The following is a 17,564-nucleotide window of genomic DNA, read 5'->3' as shown; positions in this document are numbered from 1 at the left end:
TATTAATGTGTGTAAGTTGATGACTGATAGTATAGTTCAGTTAAATATAAGTTTTCTTTAAACTTGCAACCTTTCAGTGTTATCCAGTGTGCCGGATATCCTCCATTTGCCTCTCCAGTACTGTTCTCTGTCCTTCTTCATCTTACTCTTAGCCCTGGAGGCTGACCTCTATTGACCGCATCCGCCGGCCTCTGCGTGCTCTGCTTCTGGTTGGGTTCAGCCAATGGAAGGCACTGGCAGGACGTGTGAGGGCAGGGGAGAGTGAGGCTGGGGTATGTATTGTCTTGCTTTCCTCTCATCACGGCAGAAAATTAAGACGCAAATCTATTTCTATTTTATAGATTTTGCTCCCTGAGTGTGGTTAAGACCATTCTCAGATAGACCTTCTGCAAACACTCCTCACTGCAGAGGAACAGACTCCAAAGAACAGAAGTTCTTTGGCTCAAGTCTAATGCACAGCCTAAGAAATTCATGAGGACCCAGAAACTAGTATGCAGCTGTGCATCCCTTCAGGCCAGAGAAGAAATGGAGCTGATAGAAGAAATAAAGTACCTCATCTAGGACAGTCTCAGGCAACAGAATAATGGCTGAAGTGGAGCTACCAGCCAAGGTTCAGGGTCCAGGTGTCTAGCCTGGGGAATTTCTCTGGCCCCTGGCTCCCTTGTTTCCTTAGGTGGGGGACTCCTTGGTTACCTCTCATCGAATTGGCAGGCCCGTGAGAAAGAGGAGCGCGAAAGCGGAAGCAGGGAGAGTCATTTTCTGTTTGTTAGGAGCCCCATTAAAAAGTCTGGCTAGGGAAGATGTTGACTTCATAAGGTTTGAGGATTACCTGTTTATTTCACAGCAGCTTTTGTGCTCCTGTGCTCATCTTGTAGTGCCCAGGATTTCAGTTTTCGCAGACTGTTCTGCACAGCACTGCATATGTGAGTCCACTCCGTGTGGATAAGGGATTGTGGATGCTAACTATCTGATTAGACATCTCTTAATTATTTGCACCTACGCAGAAGAGCATAACCCTCAATTGCAGATAGCCAAAAGTGTATTTTAAAAGTTCATCTGCTGGTTCCCTTTCCTAAATAGAGGATAAATACTTTTTAGGATGTGACATTCAATTCCTTCCTAGAGAACACTCGGTGAAATAGGACACAGTAAGCTATGCTACATTAGTAAAACCTAATTACAAAACCTAAAGACCTCAATGGCTGAAGACAAGATATATTTCTTGCTCACTTCACAGTCCAAAGCAGGGGAGGTGACTCTCTTCCATGGCTCTTCACCAGTGGTTAACTTATTGATGCAGGTTCAATTCCATCCTGCAGTCTTATCATCTGAGAATGTTTCCCTTCCAACTGCACAGAAGGGAAAGAAGAAGCCTGGAGACCTCCTTATTGCCTTGGACAAGAAGTCATGGCACTTCAGCCCAAAGTAACTTCAACAGAAGCTGGGAGATGTAGGCAAAAACATGTGATATTCAATGAGAAATATAACCTCTGCCATGCACGTTTTATCCACTTCTCCGAGTTTTTTTCCTATCCTTACCTGAGGACATTTTTTCCCCGTTGCTTTTAGATTGAGAGGAAGGGGGGGTGGAGAGAGAGAGAGAGAGAGAGAGAGAGAGAGAGAGAGAGAGAGAGAGAGAGAGAAACATTGATGTGAGAGAGAAACATCAATTGGCTTCCTCCTGCAGACAGCCTGGCTGAGGTATGTGCCCTGGCCGGGAATCGAACCTACCACCCTTCGGTGCATGGGACGACACAACCCATGAAGCCACACTGGCCACGGTACTCTCCTAGTTATTTTTTTTAAAAAAATTATGTAGCCTTGGCTGGTGTGGCTTGGTGGATTGGGTGCTGGCCTGTGAACCAAAGCATTGTCAGTTCAATTCCCAGTCTAGGGCACATGCCTGGGTTGTGGGCCCAGTCTCCAGTAGGGGTACATGAGAGGCAACCACACATTCATGTTTCTTTCCCTCTCTAAAAATAAATAGTCTTTTTTTTTTTAAATAGAGTAGCACAAAATAGGAGCTCAAAAACTTTGGTCAGATTTCATCTGATTTAATTGGATTGCTAGAGTCAGCAAACATGTGTTAATCACCTAAGTACCATGTTCTAGGATCTGTACTAAGAACTGTGGGCAAGTACGTGATTCAGTGTAGTGGCTATCCTCAGGAGGCTTTCAGAATTTTAGGGATAGACTGAACACAAACCAAAGAAACTACCAAGCCAGGGTATGGCAGCTAGTCTCCAAAGACTGCCCCAACAGCCCCTCCCCTCCCTATCTGAGCGTGCTGCTCCTCATCTGTAGAGTTGGCACTTATTTTTTCCCGGCCAGTGACTGCCTTGACCAATAGAGTGTGATGGAAGCGGCATTCTGAGACTTCCAAGAAGATGGGTGGGAAATTTTCTTTCTTTCTTTTTTCAAATTGTAGGAGAAAATGTATTTAGAAAGTTACAGAGGTAGAAGGGCCCTTGCAGCTTAGGAGAAAGGCAGAGGCAATGCACCTCAGGCAGAGGTGGAGAAGAAGGGGAAGGGAAAGGCATAGGCACACTGGTTCTTCATCTTCAGAGTTTTTTTTTTTAATTTAAAAAATATGTTTATTGATTTGAGAGAGAAAAGAAGGGAGAGAGAGACATCTATATGAAAGAGAAACATCAGTTGGATCAAACCCACAATTTAGGTATGTGCTCTGACTGGGAATCAAGCCCCCAAACTTTTGGTGTACAGGACAACACCCCAACCAACTGAGCCACGGGGCCAGGGCCTTCTTGAGGGCTTTAAAGGCTGGGAGTTTAGGGGAGATCTTAGGGGAGGATCTTAATAGATATTCACCAGCTTTATGCTGATGCACCAAAATGAGATTGATTCCCTTTGACTTCATCCGTCTGTGGGTATGGTTGGCACAAATGGCACTAATTGGATGCTTATTATCTATCTCCCTGAGTAGGGTGATTTAAGCTACGTATTTCCTCTCTGGTTGGGGAGAAGTGTAAACCATTTACTCTTACCCATTGTTGGCTGGGGAGGATAGGATTTTGTGGTTTACTAGATGGCTGTAAATGGCCTAGCCGTTTAACTCTGTCTCAGTTTCCCTATTCCACCTGCCCTGGCTCACTAACCTGTGTCGCAGCTCCTCAAACCCCGTGGCCTCCTTAAATCAGATCATTGTTAACAGCAGAAGAGGGAGGGGGCTCTGTCTGCAGGCTTCTTTACAGATCCATAAGGCAAAGGCCAGACAGATTGGAAAAAGGAAATGAGGCATGTGGGCAGGGGACGTTGAAGCTAGGCTCCCCTCCAGCACCCCTCAGTGTGCCTCACTGCCTTTCCCTGAGGCTGGTGGTAGGACAGCACTGGCTGAGGATTAGGCCCAAACCCAGGCCCGACAGGAACTGACCCAGGAGCTGGAGTCATTGGGTTGTACTAGCTTTACACTGGTTGAGTTCCCATTGTGGGGCTGGCCGTAGTCAGATGGGAGAGGCAGGGGAAGAGCCTTGTTCCTGCAGAGGGCAGGGCTCCTCCACACTGAACATGGAGCTGAGATCAAGAGAGGAATCTAGTTTGAACAGCCAAGGTAAACAGAGTCCTGGATGGGCTTGAGGGACCCTCGGCCCTGCCATTTGCAGGTCCTGTCCATGCTCCAGTTGGCACCTGGCCAGGCAGTCAGTCCGAGGGGCCCTGGCATTCCTGACAGTCCTTCATGTCCTCAGAGTTGTCCTCGATCTGGATGGTTATGGTGTGGAAGTGGAACTTCCCCTGTAGGCAGGGGCTGGCTGCATTCAGCACAGCCTAGGCATCTGCATTCTGAGCGATGGCGATGTGGACAGACAGCACAGGCTGAACCACAGGCAGTGCCCAGATATGTAGGCTGTGCAAGGCTTCCACCCCTTCCACTGATGGCAGCAGATCCCGAACAGCCATGAAGTCCATGCTCTTGGGTGTCCCTTCCATTGACACCAGGATCACATCTCTCAAGATGGTCAAGGTTGTCCCCAGGCCCAGGATGGAAAAGAGGAAGAAGGTGCAGTTGGGGTCCACATACTTGTACTATGGCTTGAAATTTAAGCCACCACCAGGATATCCAAGCTCTGTAGCAAGTCCCCTATCATGTGGATAAAGGCAGCTCAGACACTGGGGTTCCCCTGCTGCTGGCCGGTGTCAGGGCTATGCCCGTAGCCAGACTGGTGAAGAGTCAACCCCATTATGATGTTCATGGCCACAGCGTAGCCCGCTGTTATCAGCATGGTCCTCCCCTCTATCTCAGAGTCCCCAGAGATCAGCTGCTCCACTGCCAGGTACCCTAGTACCCCAGTCATGACCCAGATGGACAGCACAGAGAGCAGGGCTCCCAGGATCTCAGCTCGCTGCCAGGCAAACTTCATGGTATTGGTGGCTGGCGGGAGGACATCCAGAGAGAGAAAAGGCTGATGAGCGTGCTGGCAAAGCCAGTGAGTGGATGGGCTGCATCGGTCATGTCTGCCAAGCTCTGTGCTAGGTACCATCCAAATAGTTTCTCCAATCATGAAAATCAGGCAGATGGCAGAGGCCACATAGAGCTGGCGACAGGCCTGTTCCTTTCGGGGGTCACAGTGACTGCCAGGACACTTGTTCGCGTGACAGTAATGGTTGCTGTCCATGGCCAGCTCAATGGATGGCAGCTCCGACTCAGGTGGGGACAGATATCCAGCCAGCCCCATCCTGCCACAGAGACCCAGTGTAAGACCGGGCTCCAGGCCTGGTGTCCAACAGATGCTGCTCATCCGTGGCCTTCACGCGGCCTGGCCTGCCCCACTCTGGGTCAGGAAGCCGCGCGCAGATGCCCCACGGAGTGAGCCACGGAAGTTGTGCGCCAGACGCTTGCTGCACACACTCGCCTTCGGGGGAAAGCCCTGTGTGCCTCTCCCATCACCTCTCGTGTGCCTCTCGCACGCCAGCTCCCTCGTGCCGCTGCCCCTACCAGGGCACACTGGGGCCGCGGTGGGACAGTGCCGCTGCCGCGCGGCTCCAGCCTCCACTCCGCGCGCGCGACGAACTCTTTACCCGGCCCTTGTCACTCCGTGTGAAGCGGCCTGCCTTGCCTCGCGTGCAAAAGCCCCTTGGGAAGGGGAAGGAGATGGCCGGCTGCAAAAGATGCCCCGGAGCTGCCGTGGACCCATCCCCTGTGTCCCAGGGGCCCTGGGAGTCCACCTGGCTTGCGACGAATGCCTCTACCAAGTTAGAACTGGGCAATGACTGCGCGCGCTCTTCCCCACGTGGGGCTGGGCAGCGTCCCACAGAGAAGTTCTGGGATCTTGGTTTGTAGAAATTTGCCTTGCATCCCAGGAGAACAGGAATATGGCTCCTCAGGCTATGGTTGTGACTTCCCCTGGGGCTGGAGACTGAGAGTTTGGTAGGTTTGCATGCTCAGGCTGCAACATTGCCCACCCCCCTCACCGCTCCCCACCCCCCACTGCCTCAGGCTAGGTAGGAGGTCCTGGAGGCCGGCCGCCTCCCCTCAGGCTGGGGCAATGGCCCTCTTTCCGACTGGTTGGGACTGCCAGACCCATCCTCGCCACTGAAGCAGCTGGAAATTTTCTTCCTTCCACTCAGAAACTTCACTCTTGTAATTGCCCCTCTGAATCCAGCCACCGTGCTGTGAGAAAAGCAAAGCACAAGAAGGACATGAAAAGAGGCTGAGTTCCCAGACAATAGCCAACACCAACTGCCAGCCGCGCGGGGGGAGCCATTTGAGATATTCCAGATGACCGCAGCCCCAGCTGACCTCACAAGGAGCAGAATAACCACTGAGCTGAAGCAGCTCCCCCACAGAATTGTGACCGGTAATAAAATGGTGGTCGTCTGAAACCATTATGCTTTGCAGGAGAAGGAGTTGATTTGAAGCAGTGGGTGACCAAAACACAGGGTCACAAAATTTTACCAGTGCAACAGGTCCACAAAGGAAGGGCAGGGATGAAGGGGATGAGGAGTAGAAATTCCCCAGGCAGAACTTGAAGGTCAGTTAGTGACCCCACATGAGCAAAAGCACGGAGGTGTGAACCTGTGCGGCAGGAACAGAAAAGTACAAGCAGTTTGTGATGGATGATGTGCGAATGCAAGGGGGAGCTCTAGTGTCCTGCAGCCATTCAGGGCCTGGCAGGTTCACACAGGATTCGGGCAGACGGAAGAAAATTCACGGAGCCATTGGGATGTCTGACATGCCTTATTCCGGGGTGGGGCGATCCACGCACACCGCAAGCCACATGTTGTGCCGAGGGAAGTCCCGACTCCCTAAGCGCACACAAATACTGACCTTCAGTTATATAACACAGCTTCATCCTACATCTGCAGGCCCTTCCTCAAAGCCACATGAACACTGCCAAGGGCACAGTCACCCAGACAATCTGGGAGAGGGAGCCTGACTGACTCCATGTTCCCTACATCTAGGTATTCCCAGAGAAATGTGAAAGTCCAGGAGCCCAGCTCTGGGATTTATTCTCTCCCCAGTGGGGCACTTGGGACTTTTGAAAACGGGGGAGTGTCAAAATCAGATTTTTGCCTCTGACATATGACTCTGGCCCGAGTGAGAGGTAGACTAGTGGGACATAAGACTGCAGAGAAGAACATCCAAGAGACTTCTATAACTATCCAGGGCGAGAAGAGGAGGCATGGAGCGGGGCGGGGGTAAGGGAAATGGAGAGGAAGGGTGGGGTGCAACTACTATCGAGGTAGAAAGTCAATAGGCTTTGAAGATGGGGGTGGGTAATGAGGGAAAGAGAGGAATCTAGGAGTCCCAAATTTCAGGCTCCGATTCACCACTCTCGAGGCTGGCAATGCAGGAGGCCAAGCAGGTGGGGAGGAGGTAATGGCCTGGGTTTTCATTGAACTGTGTGAGCTCTGGGACGTGCAACAGATGGGGCCATGCAGGACAGTGCTTACTGGGTTCAGAACTCGGGAGAAAGGGCCCCATTGACGTAACAGTTAAAAAAAAAAAAAAAGGTCTTTGGGACCTGTGCCGAAGTGAAGCTCCTTTGTGGGTACTTATTCAGTTAGAAAGCAGTAATATTTTTGCCAAGAGCATGTCTGAAAGATAGCGTGTTAGTCGGCGGGACCCTGGAGAGAGCATGTAACCAATAAGAAGAGTGTTAGGATTTATTTTTCCATTAGCAATAATGGGTTGTGGAGAGCGATCAACATGCTCATCCACGCTCCTTTGCCGCTAATTTGACAGGATTTGTCTCGAGAGCACAAAGGTGGGTGTAGTTTGTGGCTGTGAAGGATTTTCTCTGTGTGAAGCTAACTGGCCCACCTGGGCTTGAGCTCAGTCTTGGCTTTATTAGGGCCCACTCTCCAAGCACCTGAGCAATCTTCCAGCCTAAGGCTGCGGGATATGCCAATCATCCTAAATATAGGTGGTATCTAAAGGTTTGCAGCAAGGGGAAGTTAGTTTGATTTTCTAGAAAAGGTCTGAAAGCTCATCACGGTTCTGCGAGTCCAAAGAATCCAACTTTGGACCACATGGCGCTCAGTGAGGTAATTATTTTGAAGACAAATGGAATACTCTTAAGCTGGTATCTACAGCAATAAAGAGTATTACAGGCTATGTACACAGACTGCTTGATTTGACCCCAGCAGGTAAATTTGTGGCAGATCTGTGTGAATGTTATAAATGGAATTTTACTTTTTTAATTTAAAAAAATTTTAAAGATTTTATTTATTTATTTTTTAGAGAGAGGGAAAGGGAAGGAGAAAGAGAGGGAGAGAAACATCCATGTGTGGTTGCCTCTCAAGTGCCCCCTAATAGGGACCTGGCCTGCAACCCAGGCATGTGCCCTGACTAGGAATCGAACTGGTGACCCTTTGGTTCATAGGCCCATGCTCAGTCCACTGAGCCACACCAGCCAAGGCAGAATTTTACTACTTTTAATGGGCCCTGAGAAGAGCAGAGTGGGTATTTGGTCCAAATCTTGACCAGCCTGATTCCCTTTTTACTTGCCATTTGTATACGATCACCTTACCCTGGGACAATCCCCGGTCATCTTGTTAACTTGCTCATTTTTTATTCTTCTGGCCATGCCCTCACCTACAGGAATACCTGTCAATTCACTGAATTTGATTGCTTAGTATGATTTTATTTTCCCAGATGTCATGGCTTCCTTATGAATAAAAATGAAAGTGATTCTAGAGTTGGAGCGTCTGCATTGTGGAAAGCTCAGGCGCGAGACTGGAGTTTGTCTGTGCTCCTCTTCCCACTCCCAGACAGGCATGTCTCACCAGTCAGAACAGGCTACAGAGTGCTGCACTGACAAATACCCCCCTTCCGCCAAATCTCAGTGTCTTAACACAAGAAGAGCTTAATTCTTGCTCAGGGCCAGTGAAGCAAGTTAGAAACAAATTAGAGGAGATACCTACTCTTGGGGTCATGACAGCACAGGGTCTTGCTTATACCAGCTGTCCCTTGTGCATCCAGAAGACGCCCCATTCATGAATGCCGCCCAGGGATCCAGACTGATAGAGGCCTCATTATCCTGCGATGGTCACCAGAGCAGTGGGACAGAAACACGGCAAATTGCACACTGGCTCTTGAAGCTTCCACTGGGAAGTGACGTGTCACTTCTGCTTCCTTGCATTGGCCAAAGAAAATGATGTGCTCTGCCTTCAAAGGGGACAGAGAAATGCCTCCTCACTGTGTGCCTGGAAGGTGGAGAGCTGAAAGTATTTAGGGAACACTCCGAATGATTTCCATGTTTCTCTTCCTAAGTTCTCCAGTGCGAAGGTCGCGGGCCCACTGGGCCTGTAGAACTGTGTCCACAGCTCTCACAACTTGCATCCTGGAAGTGTAGTGAATTCTGGGGACAGGTAGCTGGCGGATCGTGGCTGCTTCTGTGTGCACAGGGTTAGGTAGGTGGGCTGTGCTCCTGTAGCATCGTCTGCTCAGCCGAGAAGAACTTTCGCAGTGTGCTACGACAGCAACATCCGTGAAGCGTGGCTCTTCTCTCCCCGGTGTGCTGTGTACAGCGGCTCTGGTTACCCAGGCTTGTCAAATCTCAGCTGAAGAAAGCGTGCTGTGCCTCTTTCTTCACCTCTTAATTTCTCTCCTGCTATCTCTCTTCCATTACTTATTATTTAACTCCAGGAAGCTTTGGGATGTATTCTGCAAAGGAGATGTTATCCTAAATAGAGTTGCTCTGTGTCCTCGCTCGGGGGGAGTGAAGAAGGTTAGTCAATGGGCATCATTTATTATTAGCCGTGGGCTCCAGAAATAGTTGGGTGAAAAGGACAAAATAGAAAATAGAGAAGAGCAAAGCAGTGGGCTCTTGTCTTTGATTTTTTATTGTTATTTTTATTCTCCTTTAAGCGTCAATCAAAGCATAGTTTGGAAGTAAAAAAAAGAGCTTGTATTTTCTAGGGTATCCTTTTCCAAGGAAGTTTGGGTATTTTTCACACTTAATCAGTTCTCATCAAATACCTCTGACCCTCAGATTTGGTACCCCATTTTATAGATGAGGCCGCAAGAGCACTGGCTGGTGAGACTTGGTGAATGACTGTAGTTTGAGGATCACAGTCTTTTGGGGTTTCCAAATTATGTTTTAGCTTTTCCTGCGGTAATAGGCCCATGGGTTTAATTTTTGCAGTGAATTTGAACTTGGTGTTTGGTGTTATAAGTAATACTCTGAAACAGATTTCAGTCAGGTTCTATCCGGGGATTTGTCAGTTACACATCACAGATTTGGTTGACTTTTGTGTGGAGGTTTGTGGGAGAAGAGGGAGTTAAAGATGGAAGCTATCTCAGTTCTACTGAATATGGTACGATCTCGGCTTTCCACAAAGCCTCTTTTGTTTCTGAAATGTCAAGTCCATGGTGACCCAGAGTGAGCGGCAGGTGAGTGTGGGCGCAGATCTGGACCCACATCCAGGTTGAATGGGAACGGTTTAGGCTGACACTTCACTTCCAGCTTCCTGGCTCCCTGGATTTTGAAGGTCATAACTCAGTACTGTCAGTGAGATAACATTTGAGCTTTACAACGGCCGAAACGCAAAATGCCAAGTATTGGCGAGGATGTGGTGAGGAGATAAAATGGTACAACCGCTTTGGGAAACAGCATGCCAGTTTCTTATAAAGTGAAATCTGGACCTGTCCTATAATCCAGAAACGGTACTTGTATGTTGAATGTGAAATAGGACATGCGCACATTAAACAAGCCATAAAAGAATGTTCATGGTAAGTTAATTCATAATAGCCCAACACTGGAAATAATCCAAATGTCCATCAACAGGTGAATGGATAAGGAAATTGTCATATAGTCATAAAATTAAATAATACTCAACAATAAAAAGAATGAGCCACCGGTACACTCAATGACACGTATGAATCTGCAAGACACTTTGTTGAGTGAAAGGAGCCTAAGGCACACATGTAATACTGTACATTTTAAGTACGTTTCAACATAAAGTTGAAGACCTGGCCAAAGTAAGCTATGACAATAACGGTCAGAAAGTGGTTGCCTCTGGCAGGGGGATTGACTGGAAGGGGCTGCAAGGGAACTTTCTAGGATGATGGGAATGCTCATAATTTGATTGAGATGGTAGTTGCAATGGCGTTAAAGCTCATCAAGTTATATATTTCACATCTGGGCTTTCATGGTATGTAAATGATAGTTTGATTTTAAAAATACAAAAGAAATTCAAGGTATCAGACTTACAGGATCCCTGATCTAACCTACACTGTCCCCATATGTTCTTACTTTATTTTTCCCCCCTCAGGAAATATTGAAAAACTCCATCCTCCCCTGTGTTCCCTTGATTTAGAGGAAATCAATCCTAAGTGTCTCAAATTTACTTTCTTCAAGGGAGAATGTAAGAGCTCCACTGGGGTCTGAGTCACCACTTGGGGTTGGCCAGCCTTTGCTTATCGCTTGTTAACAGCACACGGTCACAACAGTGGCAGGGTACAATTATGGAAAAGCTCCCTCTTTGTCTACTTCGAATCCATAGAAACACGTGATGCCCTGAAAGATTAAAGCCAAACCCCTGGCCATGCAGGTGCTGAAAATGGAACGCGTCACCTGCTATTCAGCTTCAATGTGTCAGCATGGTTCTGGCAGGTGAAAGAAGCTGCATCAGATAGGGCAGAGCCGTGCTGACTGCAGAGGTCGGTGTGCAGAAAGAGGACAGAAGGGATGGAAAGGCGACAAAATAAATATATGTTCCCTTTTAATGCCATAAAGGATTGTATTACAAGCTTGAAGTGGCTCTGGGTTGGTATCTCATCTGCACTTACTGAAATATGAACCTTGCCTGAGACAAGAAGGAAAAAAAATCCCACCATTGTATGATATTCTGCCTTGGAATATCGTTAACCATTATGGGATTATGTGTTTTCCTTTTTTTTTTTTTTTGTCCCTCATGCTTTCTAATCAACAACCACTGTTATGGCATGTTATGCATTTATATCATGTTAAGAATTTACATTTTTATGTTTCTATAACTGCAGAAAATATATCGGCAAACGTTGGGTGTTCTGGGTGTTAAAAAGAAGTCTATGTAGTTATTTAAAATGAAGGGATTTTGGAAAATGAACCTGTTCTGAGTACTCCGGCCTACTACCCCTTGACTATTGGAACAAGTCTCTTTTTATTTTTTTATTTTTTTATTTTCTTATTTTCTTATTTTCTTATTTCTAATGAGGTTGCATGCTTTCGTGTCAGTTTTGTGCAGAAGTATAATGACTGAAAAATATAGAAATTACAAAGCAGTGAGTGAAAAAAATGAAATAAAAATTTTAAGATGATCTTAAAATATTGCCAAAAACCATATATACTAAATATAAACAAATAAAAAAAGCTTTTCTTTTTCCCTTAAATTTTGTTGAAGTGTAACATACACACAGGAAGAGCTTCCTAAGTCAGGTGATATCGGGGGCGCTTAGGGTGCTATGGCTGCAGACTGGGGCAAGTCTCCTTAAATCAGTGGGTTTCTGTTAAAAGTTTCCTTAAAGTTTGGCTTGGTCTGGCTTTTTTTCTTTTGTTTTCCAAAGATTTATTGAAGCAGAAACAAATTGGTCAGAGACTTATTGGCAAAAAGTTTTAATGGCATTCAAAAATACTTTTTAAGAACTATTCTAGCAGAAACCTTTTTTGTAAACTAGATTATGCTGTAAACTTCTTTCTCAATTCCTTAAGAGTGTTGGTTCTTAAGAACTAGAGTTTATCCCTATTCCAAATTTATCTTGTGCTCCTGAAAAACTGCAGAAAGACACTTGAAAGCTGTTTCTTTAAGACTGGGGTTCCCAACTTCCGGGCTGTGGACCAATACCGGTAGCAGTCCTGGCCTGTTAGGAACTGGCTGCACAGCAGGAGGTGAGCTTGAATGTAATGTACTTGAATCAGCCTAAAACTCACCCCCCCACCTGCCGTCCGTGGAAAATTTTCTTCCATGAAACCGGTCCCTGGTGCCACAAATGTTGGGGGCCACTGCTTTAAGATACAGATTTCTTTTTTTATTCTTGTTGGTAATATAGTGCTGCACCAACTGTGTGCAATTTTTGTTCCAGAGCATTGAGACGCTGAGAAGTTTCATCAATAACCTGTCCCTCTGTAGTTTCCACTGTCTTAATCAGGGGTGTCCTTTCTGAGTGGGTGTCAACCAGAGGGGGTGACTCCAGATTGGTTTCCCTCAGTGGGGTTCAGGGAAGAAAAGTTGGGAAGTGGCAAAGCAATCGCACTCTCTGCACCTTCCAGCAGCTTCCTGTAGGTGGCAATCTCGGTGTCGAGAGCCATCTTAACACTCGGAGAGTCTTGGTATTCATGAAGGAGAAGGCATTTCTTCCTTAGTGCTCTAAATCTCATCCTGCAGGCGGCCAAGAGTGTCTTGGTAGTTAGCAAGTTTTGACAGCAAAGTTCTCTTCCATTTCATGCATCTGGCACTCCAGAGACTCATTGGTTCCTTTAAGCATGTCCACGTCGCAGGTGAAGGACTGTGCCTGTCTCCGGTACCCATTTGACTCCTGGTTTGCCTGGTGCAGGACATTATTGTTCCAGTTAGCAGCCTCAGAGAGGTCAGCAAGCTTGGACTTGTACCATTGCTCAGCCTCCTGAAGGTTCTTGGCAGGCACCCTTTCATACTGCTGACGTATGTCACACAGGAAAGCTGTGAAGTCAGGCTTGGATGTGCTGTTCCTGAATCTGGGCCTGCAGCTCCTGGATTTCATCATCGTGGAGTTTCTTCAAAAAGGCAATCTCTTCTTGCAAGGATTCCACTCTATGCTCAAGGTCAAGATGCGCCAAAGAAGCACTGCCAACATCTTGTCTGAGGGGCTGCAGCAGGCCCTCCGCTTACTCTCTCTGAAGCAACTCCTCCTGCAACTTCTCCCGGGGCCGCTTGATGTCCTCAGCCAGTAGGCATGCTCCACCTCGATGTGGGCCTTGTCACAGGTAAGCCGGTCCACCTGCTAGCGCAGCTCCCGCATCTCCTTCTTGTAAGCGCGCCTTGTCCTGGCCCTTGAGCTGCTGGAGCTGGGTCAGCAGGATCTTATTCTGCTGCTCCAGGAAGCTCACCTTGCCTGTGTTGTTGGCGAAGAGGTCCTTCAGCACCTGCAGCTCCACCTTCTCGTTGGTGCGGGTGTTCTTGAACTTGGTGTTCATGGCGTCAGCCAGTGAGAAGTCTACGGCGTCCTGCACGCCCAGGACAGTGCTCCACAGGCGCACAGCCGAGGAGCGCATGGCCGTGGAGCACACAGTATACAGTCTATCTGCCATCCAAGGATGAGGAGGTGTTGCCACTGGTGCTGGGGCGCACTGCACCGCACAGGCTGTAGGTGGGTGTGAGTGTGGTCGTGTAGCTCCGGCTGGAGCTTGGCCAGCTGGCAGTGCCAGGACTGCCAAACATCCTACGGCAGGGTGACGACAACACAGACCTGGGGTCCATAGCTGAGGAGGGTGGCAGTAGGCTGTGCTGCACAGTGGGTGTGGGCAGTGGGAACATGACTGCGTCTCTGGAGCAGGGATACCTGAGTGAGAGTGGCAGCAAGCTGGCTCTTGCTTTGGTATATTGTTGACCGGTAACAGATCATACCTCCCAGTATTCAGGCCCTAATGTAGTCGCCTCCCACATTAACGCTGGGTTTGGCCATGTGACTAGTTTTGGCCAATGGAAAATTAGCAAGTGTGCCGCACACTGAGGCTGGGTGAGCGCTTGCACATTGGGGCTTGTCTCTTTGGAATGCACACTGTGAGAACGCAGCAACCAGGCTGTGAAGAAGTTCAAGCGGCCATGTAGAGTCCTACATGGAAGACAACAAAGGCCCCTGGCTAACAGCTAGCCCCACCTTGCTAGCTGTGTGAATGAGGTCAGGTTGGGAATAGATCCTCCAGTCCCCAGTGGATTCTCCTCGGCTGATTCCACATGAAACAGAAATGCGCTGTCTCCATCAAGCTCTGCCCAAATTGCAGATTTGTGAACAAATGCGTGATTGTCGCTGTTTTAACTCGGTAAGTTTGGGGTGCTTTCTGACATGAATGAAATATTACCTCAGCAATTTTGGGGTGGTTTCTTACACAAATGAAATAGTACCCAAGCAATTTTTTTTTTGCATTTTATCTAGGTGTCTATCACAACCTACCCTTAAGTTGGCATATAGATTTTAACTCTGTTTAATAGTTCAAGAACTCTGTGTTCAGGAAGATCCTGAGATTTCATCCTGATTTAGTAGCAACGTATTCGCATCCCCCATGTAATCTATTCTCCACATAGCAGCCAGAGTGATCTTTCAAAAATCAATGTGATTGTGTAACTACATTGCTGAAATCCTCCGGGGCATTTCTGCTGTACTTACAGTGAAGACCAAACACCTTAGTGTAGTTTACAAAACCCACTATACGCTGGCCTTTGCTTCATTCTTTTCAGTCTCATGTCATGAGACTCTCCCAAGCAGCCCCTTGCATAGTCTGGCCTCATAGGTTGGCTTTCGACTCTGTGAACCTGCTGAGCCCATTCCCACCTTTGTGTCTTTTTACCCATGTCAGGTGTTCTCTCTGCCTGGAATAATCATCACAGGACTGGCTTCTTATCATTCAGATCTCAGCTGAAATATCAGCCCTTCGGAGAGACTTCCCTGACTGTGGTGATCAGCCAGCTGTTGCTATAATAATATTTCATAATAAACCACCTGACAATTCAGTGGCTTCACACAACAAGCATTAATCTCATATGCACAGGCCTGTGGGGTGGCTGGGGGCAGTCCTGCTCTGCATCATAGTCTGGGGTCCAGATGGCCTCCCAGATGAGCAAAAGAAAATCCTCAGGCTTCTACGGCCCAAACTCAGAACCCACACACTGCCCCTTCCCCCACTGTGTGAGCCAATTCACACAGCCAGCGTCAGTGGGGAGGGAAGTGCTCTCTCTTCCTGGTGGGTATTTGCAGAACAATAATCGACCACAGTATCCAATCTAAAGCAGTTACACCATCAGTCCTTACCTCCATCTCACCCAATTTTAATTCTCTGCAAATAATTTATCGCTTGGATATTTTTGTGTTTATTTATTATCTGCCTCCCCTTGTTAGGGTATGTGTTCTATGATGGCAAAGGTGTTAATTTGTCTTTTTCTTTTAAAAAAATTTTTTTTATTGTTATTCAATTACAGTTGTATGCCTTTTCTCCCCATCCCTGTGCACCCCAATGTTCATAGCAGCACAATTTACAATAGCCAAGTACTGGAAGCAACCGAAGTGCCCATCAGCAAACGAGTGGATCCAAAAACTATGGTATATTTACACAATGGAATTATACGCAGCAGAGAGAAAGAAGGAGCTTATACCCTTTGCAACAGCATGGATGACCTGGAGAGCATTATGCTAAGTGAAATAATTTGTCTTTTTCAATGCCCTGTTCCCAGCACACGGAACAGTCTCTGGCTGAGAACAAATGTTAGCTGCAGATATTAGAACAGGGTGAAGGAGCTGGGAAGCTAATTTCCCCCCCAAACACAACTACACAAAAACTCAATCTTTCCAGGGGTGCCTAACCCGAGGCCCATGGGCCACATGCGGCCGAGGATGGCTATGAGCGTGGCCCAACACAAAATCGTAAATGTACTTAAAACGTGATGAGATTTGTGTGTGATTACATGCCACAATGTATTGAATGTGTGGCCCAAGACAACTCTTCTTCTTCCAGTGTGGCCCAGAGACGCCAAAAGGTTGGACACCCCCAGACAATGGTCCCTCGTCTTGTAATATCTCCATCTCATCCAGTACTGTCTTCTGATAATGTAAGAGAGATCATGATGTCCTGCCTTTAATGCTTTGTTTTTTTATTACCCGTCCATCTTTGTGATTTTTTTTTTTTGTGCCAGATGTTAGCTTTAGAAACTGTCCTTTAACTCAGAGGGGTCTTGAGGGCCAGTGCCTTAGAACTCAGATTTTCAAATCAATGTCTTCTTCCCATTTGTAGCAGGAGATCCTCACCAGAGCTTTGACCCTGTCTAAGTTAGGCTCCCCAGAAGCTGACCTTGGTCCAAGGATCGGAGTGCATGTAGTTTATTTGGGTGCATGGACACGGGTCGTGGAAAAGTGATACAGGGAAAGAAATACTGTCTATCAATGGGTTTATTATTAGGCCAGCCACCACCGGGAGGAACTGGAACTTAATCCCACCAGTATTAACAATTCACTTCAGAAATACCCTGGCCAAGAGTCCAGGGAGCTGGGCATCTAGGCCCTTGCACTTGCCAATCATTAAAGGCCGCCCAAGGGAGTGGGAGCAAAGAGGCAGGCAAGGTGGGAAATGTAACTCCTAGGTACCTTCACCCAGTTTGTAGGGCAATTGTGGGTTTTGGCAGCCTTGGGGCAGGCTTCTGACAAAGATATGCCAGCGATTGAAAGTCAGGCTGGGTGAAGGTCAAGTTTAAGGACATCAGAGGGGATAGCATGGAAGACACCAATTAGCTTTTTTAAAAAAATAGTTTTATTGTGGTATAATTGACATAGAATATATTACACATATTTATAGTGTACTATTTGATGAGTTTAGACATATGTGTACACCCACGAAACTATGAGTGCAGTCAAGATAATGAACATAGCTACCACCTGCAAGAGTTTTCTTCCGCCCTTTGGCCATCCCTCTGTCTGGCTCTTGCCCATCCCCAAACAGCTACTGATCAACTTTCTGTCACAATAATTTGCATTTCACAGAAGTGTATAGATGAAATCATATAGCATATGCTTTTATTTTGTCTGTTTCTTTCATTCAGCATGATTATGTGGACATTCATCCATGTTGTTGCATGTTTCAATAGCTCATTCCTTTTTATTGCTGAGTAGTATTCTATTGAATGGATGTGTCACAATTTGTTTATTCATTCTCTAGTTGATGGGTATTTGAATTGTTTCTACTTTTGGCTATTATGAATAGTCCTCTGAACATTTTCGTACAAGTCTGTGTGTGGACATACGTTTTCACATCTTTTTAAAAAATATATTTTATTTATTTATTTTTAGAGAGGGGAAGGGAGAAAGAGAGGGAGAGAAACATCAATGTGTGGTTGCCTCTTGAGTGCCCCCTACTGGGGACTTGGCCTGCAACCCAGGCATG

At 47.1% G+C, this 17,564-nt stretch overlaps 2 pseudogenes; both read right to left on the bottom strand.

Annotated features, from left to right (window-relative positions):
* Positions 1-3,657: 3,657 nt before the first annotated feature.
* On the bottom strand, positions 3,658-6,940 carry LOC112302014 (proton-coupled zinc antiporter SLC30A2-like; annotated as a pseudogene).
* Positions 6,941-12,469: 5,529 nt separating this feature from the next.
* On the bottom strand, positions 12,470-13,896 carry LOC112302013 (vimentin pseudogene; annotated as a pseudogene).
* Between the last annotated feature and the right edge of the window lie 3,668 nt (positions 13,897-17,564).

Source organism: Desmodus rotundus, chromosome X (assembly GCF_022682495.2).
Source record: "Desmodus rotundus isolate HL8 chromosome X, HLdesRot8A.1, whole genome shotgun sequence".
Classification (NCBI taxonomy): Eukaryota; Metazoa; Chordata; class Mammalia; order Chiroptera; family Phyllostomidae; genus Desmodus; species Desmodus rotundus.
Note: the sequence above shows the minus strand (reverse complement) of the source record. Positions and strands in the feature narration are given on the sequence as shown.